Genomic DNA, 18,154 nt, shown 5'->3' on the forward strand with positions numbered 1-18,154 from the left:
CATTTTCGACCAGTGGAGAAAATCTATGCGCATTTTTCTATTCAAGAACTGAGTTACAGTGTGTCGACTAAAAAGCAAAAACAAACGATGTACACTGTCTCGGTCTTGTAAGAGTGTGCCTAAGAAAAGTAGACAGGCACGAAAACTTTTAACTCTAGCGAAAAGTTGCGAAAGCCCTGATTTAGTTAGCCCCTTAGCCGAAATGTGAAAGGCCATGATGCAATTTAAGGCACCTTCGTGAAGCACCAGAAGTAATGTTATTCAAGCAGCAATTACCATGCCAAGACACTATTCGTGAGCTGATAATGCATAGCTGGCGCCGTCTCATGACACGGCTTAATGCACTTTTTCTCAGGTATGAGTACACATTATTTAATAACTTCTTTGCTGCTCGGGTGGGGCTCAGATTTTTTGAGACGAATGAAGTCGTTGCCCGCTTTACTCTTCACCTCATCAGACTATATCCTCATCAGACTTTTCACCTCATCAGACTATAAACTAGGAGCACCCAAAAACTATATTGCTTTAAATAAAATCTATATATTTGATTGTTTCGTCGCTGGTGTTTTGTCCTTCTCTTGTGTCGTCTTTCATTGCCTTTTTTTTCCAATTCGCAAAAGATGTACCAACCAGCCCGTATTTGTCCTCTTCTGATATTTGGTTGCCTTGCATTTGTGCTGATTATGTACTTTTTTTTGCGAAAGGAGATGTATCTTTTTGGGCAAGGAGCATGCTTTTAAAAAGCCGAATGATTTTTCGTGCCAAGACACTCCAGCAATGACTTCAAGCGAGATGCTTGAACTGATGATGATGACGATTATTTTTATGACACAAGAGCAGCTTCAGCCAAAGAGCACCGTCCGACAAAGCATGTCGATTAAGCAAGGTGGGGCCAGGATCCATTTCCCAAGGATTTCACCCCACATAAGCCGAGAACCAGGCCGTGGGAACGCGTGAACTCGTATCAGCGCTGTGTATTCGGCGGCACTCATGATCGAACCAAACCATCTCCCACATGCGAGACGTATGAATTCACGAGCCGGAGGCAGGAAACGTGCATCCATGCAGCAAGGTAAGTCAGCCGCGAAGGCGCAATTTCTTCCAATATTTCTTTCGAAATTTTCTCAAAGAAAAGTACTTTCTGAGGGCAGGGATGATTTCTTGCGAAGCGCTTTTACCCGCCGCGGTGGTTCAGTGGTTAAGGCGCTCGGCTACCGAGCCGGAGTACCCGGGTTCGAACCCGACCTCGGCGGCTGCGTTTCGATGTAGGCGGTACGCAAAAGGCACGCGTGTTCTGTGTGATGTCAGTACACGTTAAAATCCCACGATGGTCGAAATTATACCGGACACCTCCACTACGGCGCCTGTTTCTTCTTTCACTCCCACCTTCCTCCCTTCCCTTGCGGCGCAGTTCAGGTGTCCGACGAGATATGCGAGACAGGTACTGCGCCATTTCCTTTCCTCAAAAACCAATTTTCCAAGCACTTTTTTTTGCTGCGTACTTTGACTTACCCATGAAAACATCATCGTGGCTAGGGAAGTTAAACTTAGTGTTTGTGTTGGGATTTGTGCTGGTCACGACATTGGCTCCCGAGCTCAATTTTACTGCGCGACCGTGCTAGCTGGAGAATGCGCACGGCGAGCTATCTATTGGCGGTGAAATGCACGAGGATAGAAATAGTCGCAGTACTGTCGTTGCCTCTACAGCAGTCTTTTCCAGTTGTTGTTTGGAATAATTTACTAGCAGTCAGCTGCCATAGGTGGTCGGCGACCGTACAGGCTGTTTGCTATATCCGGCATGCTTCGAAACATTTGAATTGTTGCAGTACCTGTACATGACATCCTTTGGGGAAGTCATATGCGAGCGCTGTGAGTGTTATCACTTGTTGAAGAGTGTTATCACTTATTAAGGCCATACTGCGCGGTGTGCAATTGATGCAAGCGTGAGTCTGCTTATTGGGTTAAAGGAGTACATGACAGATACTTGGATTTTTTTTCTCCTGGCTTTGCAAGAGGTACGGCTGTGCTTGGCACCTCGGGAGATTCCCGATTGTTAATTTCTTACAGAATGTTGACAACCTGTCAGATTTCTGAAGCTGCGGACAGAACTGAATAAAGGGATGAGAATTCCATAAGCTTTCCACTCACAGTTCTTGTAAATCTAAGTGCGTATATATTGCATATTCAACTTAGTATTTCGCCTCCATTAATTCTCATTTGACATAACGTTTGTCGTTATTTTCGGCGCTATTTCATTGCATACTGCATACGCTTACATTATTTCCGATGTTGTGAAGGCGTAGGTTGCGCAACCACGGGACGAACACGAAGAAAAGACATGTACCAACTAGGCCCAACCCAAGTTTTATTGTTATTCATTTCCGATGGGCGCTCAAACTTAGTAGGCATCAGGCGTCAAGTGACCCGAATTAAGGCGAAAGCCTTCAATGCATCATTGTTGTCGGCAGAAGGTTGTCAGCACAAGGCTGTCAGCAGAGGTGTCACGCCTTTTCTAGTCAGACCAGGAAAAAAAACCTTTGTGCATGATGGGATTCGAACCACCATCCTTCCGTTCCGCAGCTGAACGTGCTAATGGCTACGCTATTTCCTGCCAACGCGTATGCAGTTCTCCTTGTCTAGGACGCTTGAGAGTGTTTGAGAAAGGCGTCGAGTCAGACGGATGCCTCCCAAACGCCCTCCAGTGTCTCCAGCATTTAAGATTCACAAACATTTGTGTGCTTGATTAACATCTTAACCACACATCAGCGACACAAGCAGCAACACCGCGCTTAAGGCTTTCGCCTCTCCGCACTTGAGGTCAACAAAGTGCCCCCTTGAATTTCTCCTTCAGTTCATCGCGTCTTTGAGTTATGTAATTTTTTATGTTAGGCAGCAGCCAGCCGAAGTTAGTGCTCTGTAGGTATGTGCGGCGACGCCGCACCGAGCGCCGGTGTGGCCTTCTCTTGGCTACATTCAGAATTTCTGCCTTGTGGCAAGGATAGGGCTATGCCGAGTAGACAGGATTGTCAGGAGTCTGCTTCGGCGACATCAATGCTATGCGGTGTCGCAGGCGGCCGTGCGTTTTACCGGGAACAACTTGTTTCGTGGGCTTTCCGCCAGTGCGGCTGTCTCGCTAGAAGTCGCCGCGCTCTGTCGCCGTGGGTTCTTGAAACGAATGGCACGTACCCTGTATGAACATTGCTAACCTTTCCGCAAGCACTCGAGGGCCAGCTGTTCGCGCGCCTCACCTGAGCGTCAAGGGCAGTTCAGAGGCGCAAGCGCCACGGTCTGGAACAAGTGCAAATTTCCGGTTTCATTCGCCGGGAAACCAGAGCACCGCCTGAAAGTCCGTAATCGGGCTGACAGTTGTGCTAATTGTTACGGCGAAAACACGAAAGTGGAGCGTGCTGGGAGGATAAATGGGAAGTGCAACCGTTTTAAATTGTACGAAGCCTGGTTGTGTCTTGATAATAAACTAAGGGGACTCTTAAGTCTGCTTAAGAGTTAAATGAGATAACATTACACATCACATTGGTCGCTACTTTTGTTGCAATTTTGGTTTGTGCTTGCAGCAGTTCCTCCGCAACAGCCGCTCCACCAACCACCGCATTCGAGCTGCTAGCTGAATTAGCAGGTATTCGTTAGGCTTCGACGGGGGCGACATTTGCATATATCACATTTTAACGTGATAAGGTTAAAATGTGATATATGCAAATGCCGCCAACGTTAAAGGCAAAATCCGGTGCTGGCGTTGTCGGCGTTGGACTCCATATTACGTCTGCGTTTTCGACGTCGGCGTTGTGAGTGAAAAATCAATAGCGTCACTTGGGCAGGTGGTGCCCAGGGAACAATCTAGGAGGCAGGGGGTCCATCAGTCTAAGTCACGTGACCTTGCAGCATCATCACAACCTGCGTACGAATAGTGAGCAAACTGTCCACCTTTGCAGGTGCCAGTCAAATAACTTATCCGTCGCTCGGTAAGGGCAATCTTGATCGCTTAAGGCCCACCGCTGGGAGCACCTGCCATCGCAGGGCAGGGGCGCGTCGCTTAACCGCTACACCACTGCATTACGAGGGGTATGAGGATTTGCAGAGATCTATGCATGTAGATAAGGGCCTTATGCATACAAGGGTATTAATTACGCTATCGTGTTATAATCCTTAAGGCTCCGTTTTTTTTCTTCCCAATTTGACTTCGACCTTGTTCCCACATTCTTTCTTGAACTAGAGCACTTGATTAATCTGTATCTGTTTTACCGCGTGGTCTTCCTTTGTATCGTCATCCATGTATGATGTCGAAATTCCGTCTATTGGAACCGCTTTAGGCATAATTTCTCCTTTATGAAGCACTGCGAGCATGGCTTTATGGTCAGTGTAATGCCAAGCCATATACATCTGTTTCAAGGTATTGTTCTTGAGATGACAACTTTGATGGCATCCGAAGGTCACGTTACCTTTCTTGGCCAATCATTAATTTAAGTTCCACGGTGGGTAGGTTAGCGTAATCACGGAAGCCTGGTCGCCACCTATTATGGTGGCCAGGCTGAGATGACGTCACATGACTAAAGGACCTCTCGCAACTAACCGGTGAAGTTTGGGACACCGGACGGCAGATTTTGCTCCTCACTTTAACTCTAATGCTGTCACATTAATAGTCATCACTGTACTTACACAGTGGTTTCGAAGGAAGCAGGAATGGCAGCAATAAGTGACTAGATTATGCTGCACATCCCAAGGTTATATTTAAAATTTATTCCACTCGGTTCGAAACTGGCCTCTAACACCGCGTACTTTAAATTAAGAAATAAGTTTGAAAGAACAAAGTGCCTCTATTGAATTCTTGATCATTTGCTTTGCGAAATAAGCCAGTATGGGCAGCCGCAAGTCATTGTGGTGCTATTCTCTTTGTTTTTGTGAGCGATTGTGTATCTTGGTCTACAACCTGCGCATTATACGATAAGTGTCTGTGTGGCATATCCTCCTACATTGTGTCATGTTCCAAGGTAAAACGTCAGAGGTAACTACTCGACCCATTAGCGATCTGACCATGTGGATAGCAACAATTACCAGCGAATGCAGATAGATACCTTGACCTGTGCGCTAGCGTAGTCCTTTCCTCCTTTCCGTGGACACACGCAGCTTGCTACCCTCAAGATATGTCATGCAGCGGAATATGGAAGCGCAAGGCGCCGGTAGAATCTCTAGAGAGTTTTACTCTGGGCAACACGCTGGACAGCACGCTGTGTCTCCCAGGCTGCTTTCGCAGCTTGACGTGCCCGCGCCATCAGTCTTTTTTCTTCTTGCAGCTCGCAAGCGCACCTAGCGTCTCTCTAGTACTGGTACAGTACACGATTAGTTTTCTTTCGCTTTAGTTCGGCCGCAGCGACGCGTTCGGCTGTCTGGGCCGCCTTTGCACCTTTGTGTTCGGGCACACAATGCATTTTCCGGCGCAGGGGAAGCGTGTTCTCCCCAAAAGCCCAAACACAGCTGCTTTCGGTAGCTACACACGACGCTCCTTTTCTCTTGACTCATACGGTTAGCTTCACTGTGACAGTACAGCTCTACCAGCACTGTGAATATGGAAGCTGAGAGCGATCGAATAAAGTATAAGAAAGACGACGATGACGATGAAAAGGGGGGGGGGGGGCACCACCTGCTCTTTCATGCAGCAAGTGCCAATGCACTGAAACGGACCGTACACAACTCATGCAGACCGATTTAGCTGCTAGGAATTGGCGCCGTATAACAAAAATGGCTGAGGCTTAGCTAAGGTTAAGCCTAGTCAGATGCGAAGCATATTGATGGCTAGGCTTGGTAATACATGGCTTTCCTTGGTTGAATACTTGGTCATTTTAATACAACCTCTAGAAGTGTAGCAAGGATTGCCGTGGCAGCTATATACGGGATCATCGGTCTCTGTGGCACGCTGAAGCTTCCGCTTCTCGTTCAAAATGAGCCCTGCCTCTAGGCGGCATCCCAACACCTGGCGGCCTCGTAAGTGCCCGGAGAGCGAGGCATGCTCAGCTTTATACCGCTGCTGTAGCGTCACGTGGTCAGCTGCAGCGCCTCTGATGTGGAGCCTCCACCGCCGCGGCCGACCGCGCGAGCCGGCAGCCCATCTCTCCTCTGTTGTGACGTCATGTTGTCACGTGGTGTCACGTGGTCACGCTAAAGGTCAATGGTAGCTCCACCGCCGCGCTCGACGGGCGGTAGTGTAGCTCTAGTAATATGCTTCGCATAATATACCATTTAATGCACATAGCCCTTTTGGCGGCTACAGCCTATTTGTTGAATCCCACTTTTTGCGGCTGTAATGTCCAGGCATAGCGCTTTTTCTTCGATATGCTCTGTTGCTGCCGTGCAGCTTGTAAAGGACTCTTCTCAAGCGTGTTCTTTTGTTATGTTATCTTATTTAGCGTGGTTCTAGGTCGGAGAACGCGGGTAGTGTCTCATTTTGCCTGCGTCGAAACGCCGAGGCCCTGACCGAGATGAAACCTAGCCCGGGAGCGTCATATTGCTACTAGCCACTGCCTTAGAGAAACAGGTCACCGCTGGTTTACAGGTGTTCAATGCGTTCGAGTGTCCCAAGATGGAGCTGCTTTTTACCACTCGAACAAGAGAAGGGCCTAGAGTGCAGTGCGATTTTTTTGGACAAGGAGAAGGCTTTCCTCCGTCAAGGCGCCAGCGGTGAGGCAGCGTCCTATTTGAGTTGCAGAAGAACTTGCTTTGGGGCTAGTTGGTTCATGATTGTAGTTCAGAATGGCGCATCCCCTTTTTTCCTGTGTGTGTGTCTTTTGCGCCATTCTGAACTACAGTCCTATTTGATACAAGATGTTAAATGTCGAGGCAATTTCTGAGTACGGGGGTCCGCAGCCAATCGGAACACAGGAACTTGAAAAAAATGCAAGGTTATGGCAGTCTAAGCATGCCGTGAAAAAGTCGTCTGTGTTGGGTATTTCTTTGCGCGAACTTAAAAGTGCCCGTCATAAGGGGCACCGAAAAATTGAATTTGGTCTCTAGCGTTGGGTTACTGCCTTTTGGTGACAAATACACCACTTAAACTGATAACGTACCTTTTATACGCTATCGAAAGGAAAAAAAGTGAAACGAATGAGGTGTCATCACCGACCGGTTTCCCAGGCCAACAGCAGTGCGTCGGCAGTTTTTTTTTTTTTTTTGCGGGTATCCGACATGCCTCTCTACCCCGCGATGCACTTCCCAGCGCTGATAATCGAGTCATTTACGGTGTAGACATCACGAGTTTGAATGCAGAGGCGATGGATGTTTTCAGTGCAATTAATGGAAGATTAAACCAGGTTTTTGACGCGGACAAACATCAGCATACCCAGAGGTACCTATTGAATCCAAATTCAGTAGCGACGGAATTGCATGAAGCTTTTCTGTGTGCCCCGTTAATGTTAGGTGCGCGATTCCAGACAACCAGGACGCTCAGCTTTTTCGTGCTTTCTAAGTGCGAAAAACTTTTGTCGGCACCTGTACAGCGCCGCAAAGCTGGACGCGGCAACAGACGAAGCGTGCGTCAGGATCACATTTCTGCTGTTTACGACCTATTTCTAGCATGCTTATACACGTCAGCATGAGAGCGTTGACATGCGAGACTGCGTATTGTTATTCTCCGCTTGTCACTTGCGCTGCTGAGGGCAATGTCTTCTATTGTATTCATCTGTCCAGGTATCATAGGTAAACACAGCGAAACGTGGGAAACGTCTCTTCGTATCATGCGCTTCTCAGTATTTGCCTTTCAAGGCCATTAACCGCGCCGAATTCGTCCAGAGAGATAGAGGCCATATGAAGGCGCTTCATAGAGCAGCGCTTTTCCGGGGAACATAAGGCAGCGTTCGCCAAGCTGTTTTCATATGTTATGTTAAGTGGAGCCACGGCTGGTTACTAGCACACTGGCACCAATGTGCCCCGTGAGCAAACGGCAACAGCTGTAGGCACGTGCACATCACTAACGATTCGCGTATAGTCTAGCTCAATAAAAATACGGCGGCGTTAGACAGCACATACAGCAGGAGTCGGAACATCGGACGCTCATTCAAAAGCGGAGTTCTCTCATCGTGTTCAAAATACGACGCAGTTTTAGTCAGCATAAAGCACATGTGCATGCCGGGACTGCCGCGCTTTTGGGGCTAACAGGTGTGCGCCGACCTCTGAGTGAAGCCACGTTGCGGGCGCGCTGGCAACAGGTTCCGTTACGTCACAATACAAGGCTAACTTTGAGCTAGGTGAAGTACTTGTTTTTCCAGAAGTATTCGTTTTTTTTATGATATTTGGAAGCTTTCATGCCTCTGCGTTTTTTTTTCTTCAGTCTGTGCAGGAACGGAAACGGGCCACCATTACAAGGCTAGTACGAGTGTCGACGTGCACCTGGCAGCATTTTGTCGTCATGCGCATGTGCAAGTAGTAGACGCGTTTTGAGTTTGGTGTCGAACGAAAGCAGTTCACGGCGTGCGCTGTGTCATGAGAAAAACGATTTTTTGTTTCGGTGGCAATGACTACTTGATTCAGCCTGCTCTAGGAGTGTACAGCTCTTGAGTCGTTTCTCCACCGACATCACTGGAGGGGCACAAAATTCGGAGGCAACCACGTAGGTGCATCTTCGTTTTTCTAGCTTCCTTTGTATGAGACTACTAAGCAACGATATGCGATGTAGACGGGTGTTGAGGGACCTTTGTTGCCGTGGGCATTTCAACACTAGAGTCTTGTCAGCGCTTGATCGCGAAGAAACAGATGTTATCAACTGATTTTGGTCTAGTTCTTGCTGGCGACGAAGTAAAAAACTACTCTCTTGGGACCACCTTGTGTGCATGGGAAAAGTTCGCAAGGTTTATGTTTTAAAAATGAATGAGGTTCAGAAGCAATATCTTCGTTTTGATCTGCGACCCCCGGGTTTTAGGTCCACAACTTCATGATCCCGACAAAGCGCTTGAGTTCATCTGATTTGCCATACAGATACGCTGAATTGTTTCATCTTCTTTACAAGTTCCCCCGTTCGTGCCACGGAGTTGTTTTTAGATGCTCTTTGAAAGAATTTAAAAATATGTTCCTGATTGTTTTACAAGCCGCTAATTGATTAAATGTCCCACATTTTAGTGTATCCATATACTTTTCTGATATATTTAAGCGAATCAGCAATTATGCATTTATTTAGTATTTAGAAAACAGTGCAGGTCCTTCGGCGCCATGAAGGAGGAGCGGGTGATTGCAATTCAAACGCAACAGTATTACACTGCAATGAAATATTAAAATAGTTTATGCCGCGTATCTAAGCTGTTATTCCTGCAGAAAAGCATGCAATCTGTTTAGAAAAATTTACTGCAAAATGCCTGAAAAAAAGTCTGCATAAAACACTAGAGCACCTTACGAACCTAACAATGTCGGTGCTCTATGCTCTCGTTACATCATTGCCAGATGCATCTGGCCATCTGATTTTTGGAAACCATGCAAATGCTTTTCTGCAGTGTAGATCAGAATCATATGCATCATCCGTAGCGATGGGAAATTAAGAGCTAAGCTACCATTGTAATTCAGACAATGCTTTGTATTTGCTGGAAACTTGATGTACAGGAAAACTTGCTTCGTATTTTCATGCTCTTTATCGCAGGCACGACACTAAACACGGAAAGTTCAGAGGAAATACTCTAGTTATATATAGCTAATCATTGTGTGGCATTCGCGCCTTTACTAAGCCCTAAAAATTTCATGAGAAACAAAAGAAGCGGCATGGAACTGAATCATAAAAGGTTAAAGTTATGATAGAAATCGTCCTCCTTTAATGTTGTGTGTGATGCAGTAATCGTGCAACGTCACTGCAGCACAATATTTTCCATGTAGTGTTCGCAAGAGCAAGCTTTCAAAGACTGCCTTTGCACTGGTTGCTTCAACGATGTATTTTATTAATCGTAAATGCCGCAAAAAGAACTGACCGACGATTACGGTACTTCCTAATGCAGGATTGGAGCGCAGCTTGATTTTACGATATACTGTAGCAGAAAGCGTGGACGACGCTTAAGCTACAATTATGAGTATATTTAAAAATCAGTTATCAGAAAACCAGTGTAATGTTCAACAGTCTCACAAGGCAACTGCAGTTCACAACTGGTAGCAAAACACTGGAAGCTGTAAAATAATACGTATACTTAGGGCAGCTAGTAACAGCACATCCGGATTGCGAGAGGGAAATAACTAGAAGAATAAGAATGGTGATGGAGCGCATTTGTCCGGTTCTCTCATCAGAATATGAATTGTATTCGACCAATATCCCTCAAGAGAAATGTGTATAAGAGACGTACCTTACCTGTACTCGCCAAAGGAGCAGAAACATGGAGGCTAGTGAACAGGGTTCAACTTAAAGGGGCACCGCGATGATTTCCTCAGTACCGGTTAGTATCGTTAAATGGAATCATCATCCGTTCCAGAGACCAGGGCAAAAAGAATTATTGAAATCAGAGCATGCAAACGAAAGTTATTACACTTTCAAAATTCAAACTTGAAAGCTCAGACGAAAACGCATATCACTCGCCCATTTCACTCACTCAGTGCCGAGATTGGGCGCTACCAATCAGAACCGCACCTAGCGCACACGCAGCGGAAGCGTGCATGCAATTGTTGCTTTGTCGTGTACGCATCGCCGTAGTCAGGGCAGGGGTGACTAACTACAAAGGAAGCTCCCCGATGTTTCTTTTTTAGTCGGACTGGAAGGCTGTCCGCAGTACCCCCCCCCCCCCCCCCCCAAACTCTCCTCCCGTCTCCTGTCCAGCCTTTCTCTTCACAATGTTGGGCAAGGTGTGTAGACTGGCTTTTTATTGCGAAAGCAATACTACGCTCATGAACGGCCTTTCGCGTAGCGGCGCCGGTAGCCACGTTTGCCCTTTAGAATGACCTCTGATGTCATACCAGGGTGAGAGATGGGCTACCAAGTCGAGTCGTCGCGCAGCGGCGGCCGGTAGACACGCGTGAAATTTAGAATGACCTATGACGTCATGCCATGCCTAGTGACATCATAGCGTGACGTCATACCAGGGTGAGAGATGGGCTACTAAGTCGAGTCGTCGCGCAGCGGCGGCCCCGTAGCCACGCGTGACCTGTAAACGCGCCGCACTGCGTTCCTTCTTTAGACGTGGCGCGCCGCGTTCCTTCCGTTAGAGGCGCTGCGCTCGTTTTCGCAACCTACCAGGCTTAAGCGAAGCCCCCTCCAATTTTTTTTCGCTGCCGTCTTGGTGTGGTTGGAACCAACGTTTCTTGTGCAGCGCTGGCCCCCACGAAGGTTTGAAGCGGAATAGAAAGTATCGCCCCTATCTTTATTCTTGTCAGTTTTCGTTTACTTTCACTGCTTCTTCCCACTTTTTGTGGCATGCGAAAAGCTTTCAGTTGTCAAAGACAATGTTTTGGATCCATTTCACAAGTATAAAGGAACAATATGCAAACTGGACGCCCAACCAATGAGAAAGGCAGCGCCCAATCTGGATGCCACCTCATTTCCGCTGCCGAAAATAGCCGCCGCGTTGCGACACCATCGGCTCGAAACAAGTATTTCTGGCGAAGATTAAAATATCAAATATTACGACTTCGGCAATCTCATTGTGTGTTCAGGACTCGCAATGTCCCTTACTCTGCATACAAAGAATAAAGACCTCATGCTTTATCTACGTCACAGGGCACCTTTAAATTGAGGGCAACGCAGCGATCTACGGAAATGAAAATTATAGGTGCAGCGTTAAGCGACAGGGAGAGAGCAGAGTGAGCCAGGCAACAAATGCGGGTTAAATATATCCTATTTGAAATCAAGTAGAAGAAATGCGCTTGTGCAGGGCATGTAATATGAGGGTAAGGCAATAAAGTAGTTTCCAAATAAAGTTGTTTAAATCCATCCAACCTATGGTCGTTAAGTGTAGCGGACTGGATATAAAAGGAAGGCTGGTGTAGCAGGGGTCGGAACAAATTTAGGTGGGTGGATGAGATAAACAAGCTGGTGGGGATAAGGTAGCCGCAGCTGGCACAGGACAGGGTGAATTGGAGGTAGGGGAGAAGCCTTCTTCCTCCAGTGGACGTAGTGAGGCTGATGATTATGATGTTGAAAAGTACAATGCGAAGCGTTGCCGTTTTGTCGTACGAGGCTTCTAAACAATCATACTGAATGAACGCTGCTCAGTGGTGTAGAGTGGCGTGGTGCAACCCTTGCCCGGGTGCGGTGGCCTCTTCCGTGTTTGCTGCCTCCTGCGACAACGCGTTGCCATGGGATTGTGCTTCAAGGAGAGAGAGAGAGAGACTTTAATGAATAAAGGAGAGGTCTGCCTGGTGATGAACCTAGCATGCCACTCCAACTCTTCAAAGAGGAATGGTGAAGCCACAAAGGACGCGTCTTCGTTTGGAGGAGGCCACGAGGTGTGTGGCCCCCATGCACATTCAGAGTAGAGCGTGCCCGCTCCCATTAGAAACGGCGCGGCCTCTACGAACAGGGGTGTATCTGTCCTCGCTTCGGCGAGCGCGGCTTCGGCCGCTTATCTGTTTTTTCAGCAGCGTCCGCTTCGGCCGACGCAGTTGTTGCTGCGACGCGCGTCTTTTCTTTCCTTTTCCTTTTTCTCTTTTCTCTTAACTCTCCTCTATCTGCACGTGGCAGCGGTGGTGGTTTGGCTCGAGCCAGTAGGCAGGCCCGTACAATTTCCTTTTCATCCTTCTCTCAGTCACAACAACAACAAACGGCCCCTGCAAATGACCAAGTATGTGCTGGCTGACGGCTCGACTGCCGATTCATGGCTGACCAAAGTTGTGACTGGCAGTTTAATGGTGGATATATACGCTGATTCGAACGTAATCAGCCTCGCACCTGTGTGAGAGTCAAAAGGCCCAAAATCTTTGCGCAAGGAATCGTCTCACTTGGATAAGAGAGTGCGTCGTTTTAGAGTGCAGCTCTTAGCCGCCCGCTTCTGCCTTGCCCGTCATCGTCGTTCTCGGCGTAACCGGCAGAAATGGGCACAAAGCGCCCAGTTGAAGTACTAGGTGCTTCCTGGGCAGTCTGTCAAAGTTATCCTCTCTCTGTCGTTCCTGCGTGTTTCACGCGACGGGCGTCTTCTTCAGTAGCCATGGCGCCTTCTGCAACGTGGAGTGCTTCGAAGGCTGTTGTCTTCAATGTAGTTGTCCCTGCGGGGATAAGTCCGGAGACCGTGGTCGACCCAGTGGACTCCATAGTTGGATTGCCGGAAGTGTACTGTGCCCCGCACATGGACGCCCAGTCCTTTCAAGTTAATGTCAATGGGCAAGGCCATGCCGGCTGCCTGGGCATCGGCAGCGAGTGCGTTCCCATTGTTCCAGTGTGGCCACAAGTCACCACCGTGGCCTCCCATTTCCTGCTCTCGTATGTTCCCAACGAGGCGCTTGTCCAGGTTCTAAGTCAGCATGGGAAGGTCCTCTCCGTCATCGTGGGCCAGATGGGATCACGGCGGGGTGTCCTCACCGGACTCGGTTCGTCAGCGTGGAAATGAGTAGCGAAAACCCGGTTTCAAATTACGACGGGTTGCAGGCCACCGAGTCACCTTCGACTACAGTAGCATGCAGCGCGTCTCTCGGCGGCGTGGCTCTTCGGAACATTTTAGGGCGCAGTGCCCGGTGCCATTCTGCGGGCGCTGTAGCGTCCTTGGCCCCTTCCTCAGCTGGGGAGTAAACACGCTCTTATGCTAGCGTGACCTTGCTGCCACCCTTCTGCAGTTCCAGTCGTTGTGCCTACGGGTGACGCAGTGGCGCCTCCTGCGCCACGTCTGCCACCGGAGCATTGGGCGCTCCTGAGGCTACGGCGGGCCCTTCTGAAGTCTGCAGCGCACTGGCTTGGCAAACTGGCCCGGTCAAGAAGCTGCCGGTGCTTCGGAAGGATGTGCAGTTGCCGGAGGCGGTGAACGCGGCTCCGTGCCTGTGCGCAGTCGGTCCTCCGTGCAGGCCTGCCCGGACCATGACACAGACGCTTCTAGTGTCACCTTTAGTCTAGACGTCGACAGTTGTCTAGGACTCACAGTTAACCTTGATGACTGTGACGGTGACGTGGGTCTTTCCCGTGGGTCTTTCCACGGCCTCAGCTCGGCGTCAAGCTCGCACGGTCCACAAGACGGTCGCCGGAAGGAGCAGCCTTCCAAGAAATCCTGGCCTTCTTGGAAGATGCCCAATGGGAGTGCGTGGCACCCTAGAGGTGCCGTCTAGGTGCACACAGTGATCTAAATCTCTCAAAACTATTTTAAGATGACAACAGATTTTATATTACATTACATGCACAACACTTCCGTAGTTTCCGTAAGAAAACAGAGGCGCGAACGGTTTTGTCACGAACGGTTGGTTGTGATTTCCTTTGCTTTCAAGAAACAAATTTTGCCGCACTGTCTGATGTAATAGCATTCGAATGCTGCTTCAAATTAGACTGCTTCTTCTCCTTTCCCAACACGCATTCGGGTGGAGTAGGAGTGTTAACTTTAAACAGAGCTGTTTTACGAGAACACCATGTAACGTACGGTGGGTTTGGTAGCGTTTTAGCCTTTGGCTATATTTTTAACTTTCATGGGGTGCGCGTCTTGTGTATATACGCGCTGGCTAACGCAAGCCACAGTAATGACTTTTACAAAAACTTGGGCGTGTTTTTCCTCGACGGGCGCCACGTAATCATAATGGGTGACTTTAACTCCGTTCTGGACACCTGTACTGATGTGCAAGGGCCTGGCTGGGGTTGATAGGACTGGAACGCTCGTGATATTCAGCGCTTTGTGCAGCAGTTCTTGCTAGTGGATGCGCAGAATCTCCTACACGGGCCGCAGTTTGTTGGACGTGGCGCCATGTTGAGTCGGCCAGCAGGCTATACCACGCTTAGGTGCCTCAAGCGCTTTCCGCCCACCTGTCACGGACGAGTGCTGTTGCTTTGCCGTCGACGCCGCAGTACATTTCTGATCATCGACTGGTAGCACTTAAGCTTTCTCTGCCGGGAGTTGGAACCAGTCGACCATGGCGTCTAGATGTGCGTGAGCTGCAAGAGCCTATAGAGGACTTTTATTGGTTGGTTTATTGGTTTATTGGGGTTTAACGTTCCAAAGCAACTCAGGCTATGAGGGACGCCGTAGTGAAGGGCTCCTGAAATTTCGACCACCTGGGGTTCTTTAACGTGGACTTTGAGGGCTTCGCTCGAGATGGCCACCCTCATTGGTAACCACCTGCTCAGTTCCCGGCAGCGAGATTCACAGCCTTGCGTTCGTCACTCAGGATATTTTCGCGTTGGTTTTAAGCGCCCGATGGTCAACCGCGGCGTAGTCCTGGACGTGCGCTTCCACAACTCTTCTTTCACAACACACTTCTTTATTTTTTTATTTTCGCGTTCTTCTACATGAGCGCTGACGTCATTAGCCCCCTTTTTTTGAAAGCATCGACCCGATGCTGAAACGAAAGCAGGGGGTCCCTGCATAGTAGGGCTTCAGGCGAACCGCGTGGAACACCTCAGGGCGGTGGTGTCGTCGAAATTGTTCAGTCTTGTCAGGGACGACTTCAAAATTCAGGACCCCAAGACGTCGCACGATTCGGTAGGGACCGAAATAGCGGCACAAGAGCTTTTCACTCAATCCGCGTCGTCGTATTGGCGACCAAACCCAGACCAGATCACCTGAAGGGTGCTCAACATGCCGCCTCCGTAGGTTGTAGTATTGTGCGTCCTGGCCCTGTTAGTCCTGAATTCAAGCCGTGCGAGTTGGCAGGCAGCTTCGGTGCGTTGCTAGCAGGATGCAGCGTCGTTATTTGGGTGGTCGTCGACATGAGACAGCATCGCACGGAGGGTTGTCACCTGACATCCATAAGCGAGGCGAAATGGTGTCATGTTGGTGGTTTCCTGTACGGCTATATTTTACGCGAACGTGATGTAGGGTAGGACCTCGTCCCAGGTTTTATGTTCGACGTTTCCGTCCACTGAAAGCATGTCTGCAAGCGTCTTGTTTAGACATTCTGTCAGACCGTTGGTTTAGGGATGATAAGAAGTCACCCTACGGTGTCCTGTGTGACTGAAAACTAGAATATGATGCCCGAGCTCAGAGGAAAAAGCAGCCCCTCTGTCTGCAATAAAACTTGTGCAGCACCATGACGTAAGGTTATTCGATGAACAAAGAACTGGGTCACTAAGATGACGCTGCTACTTTCAAGAGATGCTGTACCCGCATAGTACGTGAGATGATCAGTGGCTACTATTATACACCTTTTTTCGGAGCCTGATATAAGAACGGGTCCCTGCAAGTACATGCGGGCTTGTTGAAACGCTTGCGAAGGCGACACGATGGGCTTGAGGAATCCGGCTGGCTTCACGGGCGGAACCTTGGGGCGCTGGCAATCCAGGCAAGTGCGGGCGTAATGTGCAACGGCAGGAGCGAGGCGCGGCCAGTAGCACTTGTCCCGAATTCTGACCTGTGTTCTAGTAATACCAAGACTGCCGGAAGCTGGTTCGTCATGGTAGGCATGAATTTAGTTGCGTAGGTTCACGGGGACGACCAGCAAATATTGCCTAGTGTTAGCAGCGAAATTCTTCTTGAAGAGAACACCATTACGTATGCAGAGAGACGAAAAAGCGCATCTGAAGGTTTTAGGAACTCTCCTGCTGGCACCTTCAAGATAGCGAATTATGTCGCGGAGATCGGTGCCGGGGCGTTGAGGATTGGCGAAATCACTGATATGTATTGCATTCAGGAATACTTCACCGTTATCAGCAGCGTCGTCCGGAGCTGGTTGCACGGGAGCACGGGAGCACGAGATAAGCAGTCGGCGTGTGCGTGTGTGCGACCAGATTTGTAAATGACAGTGATACTGAACTCTTGAAGTCGAAGGCTCATTCGTGCGAGGTGGCCGGAGGGATCATTTAGGTTATTGAGCCAGCATAGTGCGTGATGATCGGTCACTACTTTGAAAGTGCGCCCATAAAGTTACGGTCTGAACTGCGAAACTCTCATACGATGGCGAGGCATTCTTTTACAGAGGCAGAGTAGTTGGCTTCTCTCTTCGATAGTGCGCGGCTGGCATTAGGGATGACACGTTGTTGGTTCCGCTGAACATGAACGAGGACAGCGCCCATATCAACGTTGCTGGCATCATCAAAGTTCATCAAAGTTCTCCAGCACGGGAGGTTACTACAGGCGGCGTTGAACCTCTTGAAACGCCTTCTGCTAAAGTGGTTCCCACTTAAACGGTACATGCACCTTTGTCAGATCAGTATGGGATGAGGCAATTTTAGCGAAATTCGCCACGAAGCGGCGTTAATACAAGCATAGCCCGAGGAAGTGACGAACTGCCTTACGGTCATGCGGCGGTGGAAAATTAGCAATGTCGGATGTTGTCTCGGGATGTGGAAGGACCCTTTCTTGGTTCACGACATGGTTTAAGACTCTTCCTATGCAAAACTTCATTTTGCGCCTTTTAAAGTAAGGCCTGATGACTTTACGGCCTGAAATACCTCCTCGAGGAGACGCAGGTTCCCTTCTAAAGACGGTGCAAAAACGATGACGTCGACTAGGTAGACCAGACAGGTTTGCAACTTCAAATCCACAAGAATGGTATCCATGAGCCTTTGAAAAGTCGCGGGTGCCGAACAAGGAAAATGGCATCAACTGAAGTTCGTATAACCCGTATGGAGAGATGAATGCCGTCTTTTCGCGGTCCCTCTCGTATACCTCATTTTGCTGATATCTAGACTGCAGGTCCATGGAGGAGAAATATCTCGTGTTCTACAAACGATCCAAGGTGTCGTAAATTCTGGGCAGTGGATACGCGTCCATTTGAGTGACTTTACTTAACCGATGGTAGTCAACACAGAATTGTAACGTGCCGTCTTCTTCACAAGCATTACAGGTGCCGCCCACGGGCTCGTAGAAGGGCGAATAACGGCGTTTGCGAGCATTTCTTTCACTTGTGTGCTGATAGCCTCACGTTCTTTAGTAGACACCCGATAAGGTTACTTTCGGATTGGTGACATTTTATTCAGCAATAATGCGATGTTTCGGAAGACGCGTCCGCCCGACGCGTGGCGACGACGTGAACGCACCACGGTAGCTTTTGAGTAGTTCCCGCACTTTGTCTCGCTGAGAGCGCGGCAGGGTTGGGTTAAAGTCGCACTTAACACCAGCAGGTCTGT

At 48.8% G+C, this 18,154-nt stretch overlaps 1 protein-coding gene across 3 annotated transcripts in view; it reads left to right on the plus strand.

Moving 5' to 3' along the window:
* Nucleotides 1-18,154, plus strand: part of LOC149336900 (ATP-binding cassette sub-family C member 2-like) — a 166,994-nt gene that overhangs the window by 45,899 nt on the left and 102,941 nt on the right. Inside the window, exon 1 of one of the 3 annotated variants that reach the window (XM_089553193.1) lies at nt 8,437-8,611. The exons of the other annotated variants lie outside the window; for them this stretch is intronic. The gene's annotated coding sequence lies outside the window, so the exon portion shown is untranslated. Of the gene's footprint in view, nt 1-8,436; nt 8,612-18,154 lie in introns of those variants that run through there. 3 annotated transcript variants of the gene reach the window in all.

Source organism: Amblyomma mixtum, chromosome 7, assembly GCF_055824585.1.
Source record: "Amblyomma mixtum isolate Tamu chromosome 7, ASM5582458v1, whole genome shotgun sequence".
Lineage (NCBI taxonomy): Eukaryota > Metazoa > Arthropoda > Arachnida > Ixodida > Ixodidae > Amblyomma > Amblyomma mixtum.